The sequence below is a fragment of the Hemitrygon akajei genome, chromosome 5, assembly GCF_048418815.1.
Source record: "Hemitrygon akajei chromosome 5, sHemAka1.3, whole genome shotgun sequence".
NCBI classification, from domain to species: Eukaryota; Metazoa; Chordata; class Chondrichthyes; order Myliobatiformes; family Dasyatidae; genus Hemitrygon; species Hemitrygon akajei.
The window spans coordinates 53,405,127-53,411,126 of NC_133128.1; positions in this window are offsets into that span (position 1 = coordinate 53,405,127).

Sequence of the window (6,000 nt, forward strand, 5' to 3'; positions counted from 1 at the left end):
GTACAAGAGGCTGTCCTGGTGGCCAGCCGCCATAGTCATTAGCGGCTGTTGGCCCTGGCCCTTGCAGGGCAGGCGACAACAGTGGGCTTCTGTGCCCCACCGCTGGTGGTAGAAACACCACTGTTCACTGTCCTCCTCACTCTTGCCTCTGTGTTGTGTGTGCCCCCCTGCCGGGCCTGGTCTGGTTTGTTGTTGGGCATGTGGCCTGGTAATCTGACCGATGGACGTCACGCTCTCCCTCTTGGCTTTCCACAGCACGTCTGCCCGGGCCGCCATCTTCTGGGGGTTGCTGAAATCTGCGTCGGCCAGCAGCAGCTGTATGTCCTCGGGCAGCTGCTCTAGGAACGCCTGCTCAAACATGAAGCAGGGCTTGTGTCCGTCAGCCAGGGCCAGCATCTTGTTCATCAATGTTGATGGCAGTCTGCCTCCCAAACTGTCCAGGTGAAGCAGGCGGGCACCCCGCTCACGCCGTGAGAGGCCAAAGGTCCCAATGAGCAGCGCTTTGAATGCTTCATATTTGCCTTCTTCCGGGGGCGACTGTATGAAATCCGCAACCTGGGTGGCCATCTCCTGGTCAAGGGCGCTCACCATGTGGTAGTAACGCGTGGAATCAGAGGATATCTGCCGAACCTGGAACTGGGCTTCTGCTTGGCTAAACCACACGCGTGGTCGCAGCGTCCAGAAAGTCAGCAGTTTTAGCGAAACTGCGTGAACAGATGAAGAGTCAGTCATCTTTGGTCCAAATCCCGTTTGGACCGTCGGTGTCACCAATGTAGCGATGTACTACATACAGAGCTAGAGACGACACGCGGTCGGTAAGTTATTTCGAGACTAGTTTATTCAAACTTCGCAGCGCTGGCATTTAATCTCTAACGCCCGCCCTCTCCGGGCGGAAATGACATCAGAGGTGCATTACCAAAGTCTCTCCCCGCGCACTGGCTATTTGTGAGCTGGTTCGCCTGCGCAGAAAGTGGGTCGCCACAGTGTCTTGATTCCACCATCTCCTCCGGCATTAAGTACCAGTTACCAATCACTGTAAAAAAAAACGCTAAAACGTTCTGATTTGAAATCTATGCCCTCTTGATTTTGATATACTTACCATGGGAATGTATGTCAAAATCTGGGGAAAGCGAAAGCCCAGCTTTCATCCATAACCAAAGTACTTCTTTCCAGGGAGCAACTTGGTAAATCTCAGAACTCTCTAGTGGAATCACATAATTGCTATAATGAGTGACAGCCTCACGTACTTGATGTGTGGTTTCAGCAGTGTTTGTGACTAAAGTGTTCTGACTCATGAAAGCAAGCATACTAAATTTTGCTTTCCCTACTTTTGGGAAACTGTAGATTTGAACTCCTGACTTTTAAGGTCCACTGTTCATCAAAATTCATGAGCACCCTACCATTGTCTTACCTCTTTGATTTTTCAAAAATGCATCACTATATACTGTACTTGTCATAATTAGATTCCATATTCCATCACCCTGCCCAGCTGAAGCCTTAGACAACCTTGATAGCTATCCACAAACTGACTTTTGTGTCATCTGCAAATTTACAATCATGCAACCAAGTCATTAATATATATCAAAAACAATCATGGTCATTGTACTAATCCCTGTAATACATCACTAATCCCAGACTTGCAATGAGAAAGCATTCTTCAACCACTAGCATCTGCATCTGAATGCACGATCAATTTTGGATCCCATTAGGAAGTTTACCTTAGATACTTATACTGGACACCCTATCATGCAGAAACTTGTCAAATGCTTTACCAAAATCCATATAAACAGCATCTGCTGTTCTCCTTTCATTAATCTCAGTTATCACTTCAAAATCTCTTTGAGGTTTGTAAGGCAGAACCTTTCCTGCACAAAGCTGTGCTAACTATAAATCCATAAGAGAATGCTGGTAACACTCAGCAGGTCAGGGAGAAAGAAAAACAGTTGGAGACAATTTATTGGAACCATTAGATAAAGGTGCTCTGACTTAAAATGTTAGCTCCGTTTCTGTTTCCACTGATTCTCTGAGACTTGCTGTTTGTTATATTTCAGATTTTCAGAATCTATAATGTTCTTGATTTTCATTTACTCTTGAATTAATCTGTGTCTATCATTGCTTAAAACACATATATTATAAAGATAAACATAATTTCTTGACTTTTAATATTTCCAAATGCAACTATTTATTCACAATTCCATTAAGTACAGCTATCAATTAAGAACTTTCAGATTTTTGGCAGCAATGATGAAAAATACAACAATGTGGGATGAAAATATACTTGTTCCTTAATTCTGAAAGTGAAATGATATATTTCTACTATGAATCCCTGTTAATTGTAAGACACAGAATGTCCAAAAAAATCTTTTGTAATTTTTTTAAAATTGAAGTTCATCAAACAAACATTTCCATAAGATGTATTTCAGACATTGTACATATATATTGTTATGCCCTCGGCCCCCTCCTTTGTGAGAATCGCAAGAGCCCTAGTCAAGGGGGGGTCAACTGACCCAAGAGGGGGAGAGACGTGCTGAATAGACACAGGAAATGGGAGAGAGAGAGGGAGACGTGCGGAAGACCGCGTTCTCCTGAGAAGCAGAATAAAGGCGACATTGACTATTGTCTCATGGAGACCACGTGAAAAGCCCTCGGGCAAAGTGGGCTGGTTGAGAGAGAGATCGCATCACCTGCAACCTGATTGACACCTGCGATCCCATGAAGAAGTATAAAGGAGGGTCTGAGGGGTGGACAACCCTCAGACGCACCAAAGAGACACCAAGGAAGCACGATACCGATTCCCGTGGGAGCGGGAAGCCATTTTGAAGGAAGCCACGTGCGTTAGATTCCGAATTTTGAATCTGTGGCTGGAACCAACGGAAGACCGCTTTTAACTAACAACGGGGAAGCCTGCTCCCCTGATTCCAAGGATTTGCTCTGTAAAGACAACGGGCAAGTGTTTATCCTTTCTCAACCATCTCTCTCTCCACAACATGAAACCCCAGCAGTTCCCCAAAAGGGAAAAGCCTGCAGACTTCTGAGTGACTCTTTATATTTCAATTGGACTCAGTATTATCCCCTAGACAACTATAGAGCTTATTTCTGATTGATTATTATTACACCGGTGTTTTAGATTGAGTTTTGACGATGTATATGATCTGAATGTTTTGTATTAACCATACGTTTGTGCCCCTTTTTGAATAAAACGTTTGAAAATAGTAGCATCCGACTCAGCTGATCCCGCTATCTTTGCTGGTAAGTTACCTGGTTACGAGGTTACGTAACAATATCATATAATCATATATATCACAAATCTCCACAAAGTATTTATCTGGGGTATACACTTATAGAAAAGAGTGGAAAGAAAAAAACAAGCAAAAGGAAAGAACTATGTACAGGTAGGGAGTGATCTTTTTTTTACAACAGATTCATTGATTTGTGAGAATAAAATCAGGCCTGTGAGGCATTATGTAGTTAAACCATTTTTCCCAGTATGAATCAAATTGTTCCAGCTTATGATTAACAGACGCTGTTATCATCTCCATTTTGTAAATGTCCATTGTAATTTCCATCCATGTATTTAAAGTTGGGCTCTCCTGTGATAATCATTTCCTAGTAAGAGTCTTTTTACCAGCCACCAACAGGATATTCATTAAATATTTATCTCTTTTCAACCATTCTTGAGGTATATATCCAAAATATATGGTCTTACTCTCCAAGGGTATTTCACATTTAAAGATGTCTTGTAGGGCATTGTGTATCCCCCTCCAATAGTTTTTGAAAACAGGGCTGTCCCAAAAAATATAATGATTTGCACTTTGATTTCCACAATTTCTCCAGCAAACAGGGAGGTTACTATCATAAAGGGATTTCTGAGAGGGTGTAATAAATTATCAAGTTTTTCCATCCAAACTCCCTCCATTTCTGTGAACTGGTACACTTCCATTGATATCTCCATATTGTTGTCCATTCTTCCTCAGATACAATTATCCCTCCTCCCATTTTGCTTTAATGTATGAAGTCGAATGTGTTTTAAGATTTGACAACCTCTTATACATGTTTGAAATGATTCTACTACCATTCTCTGAATTATATGCTTTTCTAAAGAGCTCTATCAAGCATGTACTTGCCTTGGTTACATTTTTAAGCGTCTTATTAACATATTGTCGCATCTGTAAATACTGATAAAAATCTTGTTTTTCTAATTAGTGTTTTTCTTTAAGCATTTCAAAACTGAACAGTGTTCCTTCTTTCGTTATGTTGCAAAGAACTGTTATTCCTTTAGCTGTTCAGTCCTTAAATCTAGCATCCAATTTATTTGGTGTAAAATCCGAGTCCTATGCACACCATTTAAGAATTGCAATATCTCTAGATTATATTTTATAGTAGTGTTCCATATTTTACGAGTCAATTTCACCCATGGGTTATCAATAGTATTTATGTACCTTTGCAGGTTGTTATCAGCCAAAATTGCTTGTATGGGGATGGGAAGTACCCACTCCTCAATGTTTTTCCATTGAGCGTCATATGATGGGTTGCACCAACATATCACAGCTCTCAACTGTGCTGCAAAATAATAATCTCTAAGAGAAGGTAGGCCCCATCCCCCCTTTTCCTTTGCTAATTGCAAAGTTTTGAGACGAACTCTAGGCCTTTTACCCTGCCAAGTATACCTTGATAGCATCTTGTTCCATTCATTGAATTGATTCTGATTAATCTTTGAAAGAGATGTAACAGTCTGGGCCGTATATTCATTTTAATAGACTCAATCCTTGAACTGAGACTGCAAAAAGGAATCAGGTTCCATCTTGTCACATCTTCCTTAATTTTTTTATATAAAGGGTAATAATTACATTCTGATAATTTTGCCAAATCTTTTGGCATAATGATGCCCAAATATTTGAAAGACTCTGTGCCATGCCCAGGGGTATCAACTTTCAATTTCTCTTGGTGGGCTATAGTAATATGAAAGTAATTGGGTTTTATCTATGTTGATCTTGTATCCTGATAATTGACCATATTGTTCAAAGGATTGCATCAATTTAGGCAAAGAGTATGTTGGTTGCCCTAGATAGATCAAAATGTCATCCGCATAACAAGCCAATTTATGCTCTGTCCCTTTAATAGTAATTCCCCTGATATCTTCATTTTGTCTGATGTATTGAACTAATGGTTCCAGATATAACGTGAAGAGTAGTGGTGACCATGCACAACCCTGTCTCGTGCCCCTTTCTAGGGTAAGACTTTGATAAATATCCATTGATTTTAATCCTAGCAGTAGGATTGTCATATAGTGTCTGTATAGTTTTAATAATTGTGTCTTGGAAACCAAATCTATGTAAAACTCTGTAAAGAAAATTCCAATTAACCGAATCAAATGCTTTTTCAGCGTCCGCACTTATCACTATTGCTTCGATTTTATTTTTTGTATATGTTCCATAATGTGAAGTGTCCTTTGTATATTGTCTTGTTTCTGACGTTGTTGTATAAAACCCGTCTGATCGTTATGTATCAGTATGGGTAGAAACTCCTCTAATCGTTTGGCCATGATGGAGGTAAATAACCTATAATCTACATTAAGAACGGATATTGGTCTAAATGACCTGCATTCCATTTTATCCTTTTGGTATAGCTGAGATTATCGCTTCCTTCCAACTGGGTGGCATTTGTGCCTTTTTTAGAGCCCAGTTCAGTGTGGGGAGTAAAACAGGAATGAACTCATTTTAAAATTCTTTGTATCACTCTGCCGTATACCCATTTGATCCTGGTGACTTGCTTAATTTAAGCCTACTAGTTGCAGCTTTTAATTTAACTTCAGTTATGTCAGCAGTCATCGTTCTATTTTGTTCTTCACTTGAAGTGGGTAACTCTAGAGAATTCAAAAAGGTGTCAATTTGGGTTATGCTTCCGCCTGGAACTTTGGAATATAGAGTTTTGTAACACACTTCAAAAGCTTCTTGAATTTCACAGCTTATTTTTTATCATTTTCATTCTTGGGTCCCTAAT